The following is an 11,507-nucleotide window of genomic DNA, read 5'->3' as shown; positions in this document are numbered from 1 at the left end:
TTTGTTCACATTCCTCTTGATACTTCGCTTGTTCTGGGTCTTGAGCTTCTCCTGAGCGGTGGCAGACCTGCAAGGAATCAACTACCAGCTAGCGTATTAAGCGAGACCAAGGCTCAGGGCCTTCAGTGACCTGGAGGGGAGTCGGAGAGGCAGCGGATCCTGTGAGGAACCACAATCAAGGAAGGATGAGAAGGTCATTGTCAGGGTACAGAGGAGATTAAGTTAAAGATTTACCAGTTTATAAGCAAGCGCAGAGCCAAGGAACGGTGCTGGGGCAGATCAAATAATAGGAAGTTGTGATCAATTGGAAGGCAAGAGTGATTAAATGACAGAAGAGATGATGGTGCAAGGCAAAAGTCAGGGACAGAATAAGTAACATTTTGTAAGCACAGATACCAGGAGTGGGGTTTGAACCCACGCAGGTACATGTCTATCGGATCTTAAGTCCAACGCCTTAACCACTCGGCCATCCTGGGACATTAACCCACCACTAAAAATGAAATTTAATGTGATCTGGGTGCCATCTGGCCTTTTACAATATGAAGTTATGACTCCTCTCCCATGCTAAATTGGACCCTTCATTATTTATGAACCTCAATCGGATCACCCCTCAGTCTACGTTTCTCTAAGGTGTAGCGTCCCAACTCTTTTAGTCTAACTTGATAACCAAGATGTCTTATACTGGGAATTTGTCGAATGTCTCTCCTCTGTACCCTTTCCAAAGCCTCAATATCACCCATCATGTGAGGAGACCAAGACTGGATACAATATTCCAAGTGAGTCCTGACCAAGGTTTCATAAAAGGACAAATTCGGGACATCTCAGATACTGAAGGAGTCCGTGTCCAGAAGCAGCAAGACCTGGACAACATTCAGACTTGGGCTGCTAAGTGGCAAGTAACATTCACACCACGTAAGTACCAGGCAATGACCATCTCCAACAAGACAGAATGTAACCATCTCCCTTTGACGTTCAACAGCATTACCATCGCTGAATCCCCCCACCATCAACATCCTGGGGGTTACCATTGACAAAAGCTTAACTGGACCATTCATATACATACTCTGGCTACAAGAGTAAATCAGATAGTGGGAATTCTGTGATGAGTAACTCAGCTCAAAGCACGTGGTGAAATGCTCATTAGGAGAGCTGGAGAAATGGACTGGTCAGGTGGGCAGAAAAGTTGCAAATGGAATTCAACTTGGAGAAGTGTGAGGTGATGCCTTTGGTGAGGTCAAACACAGCAAAGGAATACACAATTAATGGGTGAATGCTGAGAGGTGTAGAGGAAGTGAGGGACCTTGAAGTGAATGTCCACAAATCCCTGAAAGTAGCAGGACAGGTTGATAAGTTGGTTGAGAAGGCTTATGGAATCCTTTCCTTTATTAGCCGATGTATAGAATATAAGAGCAGGGAGGTTATGCTGGAACTGTATAAATCATTAGTTAGGCCACAACTTGAGTTCTGTGTGCAGTTCTGGTCACCTCATTCCAGAAAGGATGTAATTGCACTAGAGAGGTTACAGAGGAGATTTACGAGGATGTTGCCAGGACTGGAAAAATGCAGCTATGAGGAAAGATTGGATAGACTGGGGTTGTTCTCCTTGGAATAGAAGAGGCTGAGGGGAGATTTGATTGAAATGTACAAAATTGTGAGGGGTCTGGATAGAATGGATGGGAAGGGTCTATTTACCTTAGTAGGGAGGTCAGTGACTAGAGGGCATAGATTTAAAGTGATGTGTTGAACAATTAGAGGGGAGATGAGGAAAGGTTTTTTCACCCAGAGGGCTGTGGGAGTCTGGAACTCACTGCCTGCAAGGGTAGCTGAGGCAGAAACCCTCAACTCATTTAAAAGGTGTCTGGATGTGCACCTCAAGTACCTGAACCTGCAGGGCTACGGTCCAAATGCTGGGCAATGGGATTCAGCTGGGTGGCTCGTTTTTTGGCCTGCCTGTGCTGTAAACTTTCTATGTTCTATGATTCTATGCAGACACAATGGGCCGAATGGCCTCCTTCTGCACTGTAATAATTTTGTGATTTTTGACTCTCCAAAACCTGTCAACCATCTACAAGGCACAAACCAGGATGAGTGCAGCACCAACAATACTCTAGAAACTCGACACTGTTCAGGACAAAGCAGCCGCCTTGATTGTCACCCCATTCACCACCTTAAACATTCACTCCCTTCACCACTGACGCACAGTGGCAGTAGTGTGTACCATCTACCAGATGCACTGCTGCAACTCACCAAGGCTCCGCAGACAGCACCTTCCAAACCGAAGACCTCCACCACCTTGAAGGACAAGGGCTGCAGATGCATGGAAACACCACCATGTGCAAGCTCCCCTCCAAGTCACACACTATCTGATCTGCAAATTTATCGCTGTTCATTCACTGATGCTGGGTCAAGATCCTGGATCTCCCTTCCTAACAGCACTGTGGGTGTACCTACACCACATGGAGTGCAGCAATTCGAGAAGGGAGCTCACCGCCACCTTGTCAAGGACAATTAGGGATGGGTAACAAATTCTGGACTTGTCAGTGTCGCTCACATCCCATGAAAGAATATGCCTCATCTTATACTCAATTATCCTCTGAATGCAGCCCAACCCTCTATTTGCTCCAACTATCACTTCACAGCATTGCTGCTGTACCTTTAGAGATCTGTGCACTAGAACATCCAGATCTCTGCTCAAAATTATTTTCTTTTTTCCACCTACTTTAATGTTTTTCCCTGAAGCGTGTATGAATGTTGAGCATTCGCCCTGTCCACATGAATAACACTGCACTTACCCAAATTAAACATCATTTACCAGTCATGAACCCAATCTCCCAACACATTAAGATCAGCCTGAAACAGTCGAGTATCGTCTGCAGTCTAAACACTCGCACAGATCTTCAAATCATCTGTCAATTTACAGATGGTGCCCCCTCCACCTACATCCAGATCATTAATAAAAATAATAAAGAGCAACAGTCCCAACACCGATCCCTGTGAGATACCATTGGTGACTGGTCTCCAAACAGATCCAGATCCATCTGTAACTACTTTCTGCCTACGTCGTGCCAGTCAGTTCCCAATCCAGATCAATATATTACCACTGATACCAGGGGCTTTAATCTTATAGAGCAGCCTCTTGTGTGGAACCTTATCAAAATCTTTTGAATGAGATCAGCTAATTGAACACAGGCTGAGGATTAGGCCTAGGCCTGTCCTGCTCTGTGTATGGGTCGCAGGACCAAACAAGGTGAGATCAGCTCACTGAGCACAGGCCCTTCCTGCTCTATATGGTGCTCAGTCCCTCACCAAATGAGAATAACTAACACACCACAGGCCATAGATCCTCGGCCCATCCTTCTCTGATTGTGGTTCAGTGCCAACCAGGTAAGATCAGCTAATTCAGCACAGGCCGGAGATGGAAACTGGACCTTTCCTGCTCTGGGGACTCCGTACCATACCAGATGCGATGAAGTAAAATACCACAGGCCGGGGATGGAGCCTGAGATTTCTCTGTTCTGTGTGGAACTCTGGACAACAATGTGTTAGAAGAACTATCATCCCTCAGGCTGAGGAAGGAGCCTGGGCCCATTCTGTTCTGTGTGGCTCCTACCACACTGAGTGGGATCAGTTAACTCAACACAAGCCATGAATATAACCAGGCCCTTTCCTGCTCCGTGTGGCTCAGTATCAGACCAGGTGGCATCAGCTAACACAGCACAGGCTGGGGCTGTAGCCTGGGCCCGTCCTGCACTGTGGGTTCAGTAACAACCCGGAAGATGAAATTTTTTCAGAAGACTTCAGTGTATTTAACTCTGTCCAACACTGTGAGGCAGCTTTCTGTGTTTATAAAGAGTGTAATTTATTGACTGGTCTCTTGGATCAAACAGGGTAACAGACAGAGGTCTGTGTGCAGAGGGTTTGGAGGTGAGCTCTGATTCCTAACCCTTTCTGGACTGTGAGGAATAAAGAATGAATGAGAGAGAGAGAATGTGGGAGAAGGGATGATGGAAGAATTTGTCCGTGAACCTGATTAAAAGTGGCTCAAACTCAAGATAATATTAAGATATCAAGAGCAGAACATTAACATAATCTGAGTTCCGCGATCTGGTCGGGTCCCATTCCCCTGAAGTGAGGAATGAACGCGTGGGGAAATTCCGCCTGGAGTTATATTTGTCTCCAATGAAGATGAGTTCACAGTGAGGCTGGAATAGCTCAGTTGGGAGAACACTAGATTGAAGAACCAGGATACAATCCCTGGTTTCATCAGTTTTAATTTGGTGTCTCCATCAGTTTAAGTAGAGAGAATCAGAGGGGAGATTTTCCACTCTTGATCCCATGGGCTGAATTTTAAACTAACGGTGCGGCTCTCGGCAGAGGCACCGGAAGCGGGTGTCGTCACCACACGAGTGAAATGTGGCCGACCGACCCCGATCACGGAGCAGCCGACCAATTAATGAAGGGGAGGCGTGGGGCCCATGTAAACAAGGACCAGAGGCAGGGAACGAGGCACCGATGGCACCGACATCTGACACAACGGCAGGTGCTGGCACCATATTGAAAGGGCTGCCAGACCTGCATTCACTGCTGCCTGGTTTAAAGGAGTGTCTTCCTCGGAGCCCTCTGCTGTCCCAGGACCCGTTCTGCTGCCTCTGCTGTCCCAGAACCCCTTCTGCTGACTCTGCTGCCCCAGGACCCGTTCTGCTGCCTCTGCTGCCCCAGGACCCGTTCTGCTGCCTCTGCTACCCCAGGATCTGTTCTGCTGCCTCTGCTACCCCAGGACCCGTTCTGCTGCCCCAGGACCCGTTCTGCTGCCTCTGCTGCCCCAGGACCCATTCTGCTGCCCCAGGATCCGTTGTGCTGCCTCTGCTGCCTCAGGACCCATTCTGCTGTCTCTGCTGCCCCAGGATCCGTTCTGCTGCCCCAGGACCCATTCTGCTGCCCCAGGATCCGTTCTGCTGCCTCTGATGCCCCAAGACCTATTCTGCTGCCTCTGCTGCCCCAGGACCTGTTCTGCTGCATCTGCTGCCCCAGGACCCGTTCTGCTGCCTCTGCCGCCTGATAGGTAAGGAGCTGAATGCGAGCCTGCAGTGACCATGGTCCCACAGTTTAGCGATGCCTTCCTGCAGGTTCGCCTTCAGGTGGCAAGAGATAGGTGGAAGATCCTCTTTCCCAGTGATGGGAGGTGAAGACCTGCCCACCTGACCAAATAAAGCTGGCTGGAGATAGTAGGTGAAGTCAGCAGCTGTGGGGTCACCCCCAGGACATGGATCCAGTGCAGGAAGTGGGTCAATGACCTGATCCAGGCTGCTCAGGTGAGAAGTCCAAACACTTTGGACCCTTTGGACATTGCATGTGGCAGAGTGAGAGGGAGTGTTTGGTGGAAAGGGAGTGACCACTCAGTCATGTGTATTGGGGAAGGGCAGCAGGACATGCTGCCTGAGGCTTGGCTGCATCTCGGTGAGAGGTGCACGTCAGTCATTGTATAAACTCACACAGTCCCTCGAGAGGGGGCCACATGCAGGAGGAATACGTGTGTCCCCATCATGGACTGCTGGACTATCACCATCAGAGATGTTGGGCTTGTCCCCGCTGGGAGACTAACTTTGTTCATCATAGTGGCTGCAGGAGAAGACAGCCCACAATCGGAAAGAGCGTGTCAAGACTGGCGGTGGAGTGCCTTATCTCCGTGTCCTCATCCCGATGGAGGAGGAGGCCATGGAACAGGCCGGGCAGCAAGGCAGCTGCTCCATAGCTGATGGAGAGACAGGGTCAGCTACCCAAGAGAGTGACTGAACATCTCCTGGGGCACAAGGGAGCATCCGCTGCAAAGGAACCACACTGCACATCTGTTCACCACTGCATCAATGGAGCTGCACAGTAGGGGTGGTTGGAATGTCGCGATGGGCAGACCCTAACCCTTCAATGTCACTGTTTTTTCATGCAGGCTGGGATGAACGACAAGCATGAAGAGCTGGAGAGACTGGGGGACAGCCGGACACCTCTGAGGAGGAGGTGGGAGCCTCAGAGGGTGCACCGTCACATCATTCCCCTGCACCCTCCACCAGCACAGAAACCCTCACTCGGTGGGAATCCACTCGATGTTAGATTTGGTCACACAAGCTGGTGAGAACGTCACAGACAGGCCCGGGCAGCTGACGGAGGCTGTGACAGCCGAGGCCACTGGCAGTTGGGAGTCTGTGGGAGGCCAGGCCCATGCTGAGTCCCAGGCTGATGACGTGCCTCTGGTGTCACCAGCAACACGGGAAATGCTGCAGCTGCAGCAAGAGGTCAGGCAACATCTGGCAGAGTTGCCGGAGGTTATGTGTACCCAAGCTCGGATGATGGAGGAGTCCATCCAGGCCTTGCATGCTGTACTGTCACCGATGGGGGTGTGTCTGGCTTCCTTCCTTGAGAGATTGGTGACTCTGATGGAGAGCCAGATCCAGCCGACCAATCAGTGGCTGCCGGAGATGTGCGCAGACCTGCACTCCATCACTTTGTCCATGAGCTCCATCCAGTGGTGACAAGGCGAGAGGGGGGACGAGGCACCTGAACTCTCCACCAGGTCCACGTCCCTCTCAGGTCAGCAGGGAGGGACAAGTGTGTCTTATAACTGGGGAGGAGCAGCTGGCTGCTACATCTGGGGTCTCCTCTCTGGGTGCTCCTGGTGTGGACAGTAGCTCTAAAGCCCCTCTGCCAGTGACACCAGTGATGCCAGTGCCTGCCTCCATCACCCTCGATGACAGAGGGGGGTCTCTGTACCTGTGCAGGAGGCCCTCAGTGTGCCGGGGCCCTCCAGGCCTCAGGCAGCAAGAGGACGGCCACCAATGTCATCCCAAGCAAGGTCAGCAGCTTGTCTCCATCTCAGCTGACAGAGCAGGGAGAGCACCACGTAGGAGCACACGGAAAAGAATTCAGAAGAGCACCTAGATTCACTTAGTGTTCATGGTGAATGTGCATTCCAGATGGATAGGATTGCGTTTGGTGTCACACGGAAGAAAGAAATGATGTTCTCTCACTATGTCTCCTTCCTATTGTTGATGCCCTTTGGGACTTCATTTAAACCCTTCCTCCCAAGGGGCTGGAAGTGAGGGACCAAGCCCTGAGTTCACAAAGCTTCGGCCTTGTCACTGTGCGATGTGTACCTGGACTCTGCAGTGCAGAAGGAAGGAGGCGACAACAGGGCTGCTTAAAGCTAAGACTTTATTGCTGTGGTTCCAGAAGGTGGTCAGGCTCAAAGGAAACTTGAATGTATAAGGGTGTCTCATGTCTCCCTTGTGTGTATCTCATGGCCCCTTTCCTGCTGTGAGTGAGGTTCTTCATCTGGCACTGCTTGGGCAGCATCCTCCTCCACATCCTCATCATCAGAGGAGACATCACACTCCACGATATCCTCACTAGTCAACACCTCGCCCCTCTGTAATGCCAGATTGTGCTGTACACAGCAAACCACCACGATATGCGAGACCCTCGCCGGGACATACTGAAGGGCTCCACTGGATCGATCTAGGCACCTGAATCTCATCTTCAGGAGACCAATGGCCTCCTTGATGGTCGCTCGGGTTGACCCGCAGCAGGTGTTGTACCTCTCCTCTGCATCCGTGCGTGGGTTCCTCACAGACGTCAGTAGTCATGTCCTCAGTGGGTAGCCCTTGTCTCCAAGGATCCATCTCTGAAAGCGGATGGGGCCGCGGAAAGGTTCTGGCACCTGGGAGTACCTTGGTATGCAGGCGTTGTGGCTGCTTCCCGGGATTTGTGCACACACCTATGGGATCCATTTGCAGTGGTCGCAGACCAATTGCACACTGAGCAAGTGGAAGCCCTTCCTGTTGAAGGCTGCTGGCTGGTCTGCAGGAGCCTTGATGGTCACATGGGTGCAGTCAATGACACCCTACACCTGGTGGAATCCAGCGATGGCCCCAAATCCTATAGCTCTCTCAGCTTGACTGTTTGGATCAATGTGCACATAGTCACCGGCCCTCCTGAACAGGACATTGGTGACCTCCTTGATGCACTGATTCACTACAGACTTTAAGATTCCACACATATCTCCAGTGGATCCCCACAATGATCTGGTGGTGCAGAAGTTCAGTGGCACGGTGACCTTCAGTGACACTGGCATCAGGTGCCCACCAAGTCGCATGGGGCACAGCTGCATCATGGCAGAGAGATCAGTGACGACCTCCGTGGAGAGCTGCAGTCTGCGGAGACACTGTCACTCGGACATCTGCAGGTAGTTGAACCTCGGCTGACGTGTTCCTCTGCCTCCTTCTCCAGCCTCCTGTTCGAGGCTGGCCTTCATGTGGGCCCCCAAGCTGCTGTGGTGCCCCTGCTGGTGCCTGCGCCTCCCTCCCTTCCTCTCTACTCCTCCTCCTCCTCCTCAATGGGAGCCTCGAATGAGGCCCATGACAGGTTGCCCCTCCCTGAGTGCAAGGCCTTCACAGTAAACAACACCCAGCCACATTTACCTCATTTGTCATCCTCAATGAAGTGGCACTGCCCCATTGGCACCCTGGTGTTGTTCCCTCTGCAGAGCTGGCACATTGGCCCCCACTCCTGACAGTGTTTCCCGATGCCCTTTCCCCCTCCACCCTTGCTGCCAAGTGACGCTGCCTCACCCGATAGCTTCCCAGTGAAGACAACACTCAGCTCCCACCTCCCAGTCACCTCCTTTAACCAGGCGAGGCTCTGAAGCCCCGTGGTTCCCGTGTTCTATTCGTTCAATTGGATCCAGTGAATAAAATTGCTGACAATTGGATTCATAAATACTTTAAATGCCTTCTTGCCGTGTGGATGTGCGAAGTCTGCCCTCCATGTCAGCCGCCGACAGAAAAATCCGGTCCAACGTCTTCCATCCCTATTTTATACACCCCCCCCCTCCCCCTCCCCGGCCTCCATTCCCGTCTCCAACGGTCCCTTAAAATTCTGGCCCATGTCTCTAAGACTAATGGGAGTGAAACCACATCTGCTCCTTAGACTGAACAGGGAGAGCTGCTCTCTCTGTGTTTAAAGTGAATGAATCTGATCTTTACCTTGTCTTACTGGAACGTTCACTGTCTGGAAATGTCTGTTTGAAAATGTTTTCCTGTTATATTAATGGAGCAGAGGAGCAGATGTGAGGTACTGTTGAACAAAGAGGTTTGGAAGTGGGTGAAGGGGTGGAGTGACGGTGTGAGTGAGAGGTGCAGTGAGTTGGCCATTCTCAATAGAGTGTCAGGAATGAAGGTTAGATGAACAGACCAGGCAGGAAATACAGAAAGAGCGAGGAGAAGCTGGTGTGAAAAACAGAGATTAAACAACGGGCGTGTTCATTTGGTTTGGGTCTGGTGTTTAGAATACCCGGAATCTGGGTTCACTTCCCTTCCAACTCAGCGAATTGTATCAACATTATGTTCATAAAACCATAGAATGATACCCAAAGAAGGAGACCATTTGGTCCATTGTGTCAGTGCTGTCTCCTGTAATCTGTACATTTTTCCTTCCAGTATTTATCCCAATTGCTTTTCAAAGTTACGACTGAAGCTGCTTTCAAGTCCTGATCAGACAGTGCATTCCAGATCACAACACATCACTGTATGAAAAATCATACCTCATTCCGCCTCTGGTTCTTTTCTCAATCACCTGATAAATACATCCTCTGGTTACTGACCTTTTTGCCACTGGAAACAATTTCTCCTTATTTAACTTATTAAAAACCTTCTTGATGATGTCACATACTAGACTGCCAGTAAAACTGAAGCCCATGGAATGAAAGGGACAATGACAGCATGCATATGAAGTTTGCAGACTGATAGGAACATAGGAGCAGGAGTAGGCCATTCAGCCCGTCGAGCCCACCCTGCCATTCAATATGATGATGACTGATCGTCCACTTCAATGCCTTTTTCCCACACTATCTCCATATCCCCTATGTCATTTGTATTTAGAAATCTGTCAATCTCTGCTTTAAACATACTCAATGACTGAGCTTCCACAGCCCTCTGAGGTAGAGAATTCCAAAGATTCACAACCCACTGAGTAAAGAAATTTCTCCTCATCTCTGTCCTAAGTGGCTTTCCCCTTACGTTGAAATTGTGTCCCCTGGTTCTAGACTCCTCAACCGGGGGAAACATCTTAGCTTCATCTACCTGTCTATCCCTTTAAATATTTTGTAAGTTTCAATGAGATCACCTCTCATTCTTCAAAGCTCTAGAGAATACAGGCCCAGTTTCTCCAATCTCTCTTCATTTGACAGTCCCGCCATCCCGGGAACAAGTCTGGTGAACCTTCGTTGCACTCCCTCTATGGCAATGATATCCTTCCTAAGGTAAGGGGAACAAAACTTCACACAGTATTCCAAAGTGCAGACCAACCAAGGTTATATACAATTGAAGCAAGGCTTCACTACTCCTGTACTCAAATCCTCTTGCGACAGAGGCTAACATATCATTAGCCTTCCTAATTGCTTGCTGCACCTGCATGTTCGCTTTCACTCACTTATTGACAAGGACACCCAGGCCCCTTTGTACATTCACACTCTTACCATTTAACAAATAATCTGCACATCTGTTTCTCCTACCAAAGTGGATAACCTCACATTTTTACACATTATATTTCATGTGCCACTTTCTTGTCCACTCACTAAGTCTGTCCAAATTCACTTGAAGCCGCTTTGCAACTTCCTCACAACACACATTCCCACCTAGTTTTGTGTCATCTGCAAACTTGGAAATACTACATTTGGTCCCCGCATCCAAATCATGTGAACAGCTGGGTCACAGTGTGGTGGTGAACAGTTGTATTTCTGTCTGGAGGAAGGTTTACAGTGGGTTCCCCATGGTTCCTCATAACTTCAGTTATGTGCAGAGACTGGAAAAGCTGGGGTTGTTCTCCTTGGAGCAGAGCAAGTTCAGAACAACCTTGACAGAGTTAGAATCAAGGAATCAAATGGTTACAGTACAGAATGAGACCATTCAGTCCATCATGTCCTTGACAGCTCTTTGCAAGAGCAGATCAGCTAATTCCACTCCTCTGCCCTTTCATTGTAGCCCTGCAAATTTTCTCTATTCAGGTGTTTATCCAATTCCCTTTTGAAAGCCACGATTGAATCTGCCTCCAGCACACTCTCAGGCAGTGTATTCCAGATCCGAACCACTCACTCTGTCCCACACCCCTGGTACCATTGCAGAAAATCTTTTCTGTTCATTTCATCCCTCATAAATAATTGAAATGAAATGTTTATTAGGAAATGCACAACATAAAACGGAGAGAGAAATAAATGCTGAGCAAAATAGAAGTCAATGTTTGGAAGGTAAAAAGAGCAAAAGATGTAACTTTTATTCTGGATGAGTGAGAGGAATATATCACACTTTGGGGCTTTTGTAAGAGGATTTACTGATAAACCTGGGATTTGAGAGGAAGCTGGTTCATGGTTTACAGAACAAATTCAGCCCCTGGGGTGGAGCCAACAGCTGCACCGTCCAATAACAGACAGGACGGGGACACTGTCTCAGGCCTGGTGAGCTCAG

The 11,507-nt window shown here is 49.5% G+C and overlaps 1 non-coding gene across 1 annotated transcript; it reads right to left on the bottom strand.

Moving 5' to 3' along the window:
- Window positions 1–393: 393 nt before the first annotated feature.
- On the bottom strand, window positions 394–476 carry trnal-uaa (transfer RNA leucine (anticodon UAA)). Its single transcript has one exon. It is a non-coding gene; the product is annotated as a tRNA-Leu (tRNA).
- Between the last annotated feature and the right edge of the window lie 11,031 nt (window positions 477–11,507).

Source organism: Heterodontus francisci, unplaced genomic scaffold (genome assembly GCF_036365525.1).
Source record: "Heterodontus francisci isolate sHetFra1 unplaced genomic scaffold, sHetFra1.hap1 HAP1_SCAFFOLD_59, whole genome shotgun sequence".
NCBI classification, from domain to species: Eukaryota; Metazoa; Chordata; class Chondrichthyes; order Heterodontiformes; family Heterodontidae; genus Heterodontus; species Heterodontus francisci.
This window is presented reverse-complemented; position numbering and strand designations above follow the sequence as displayed.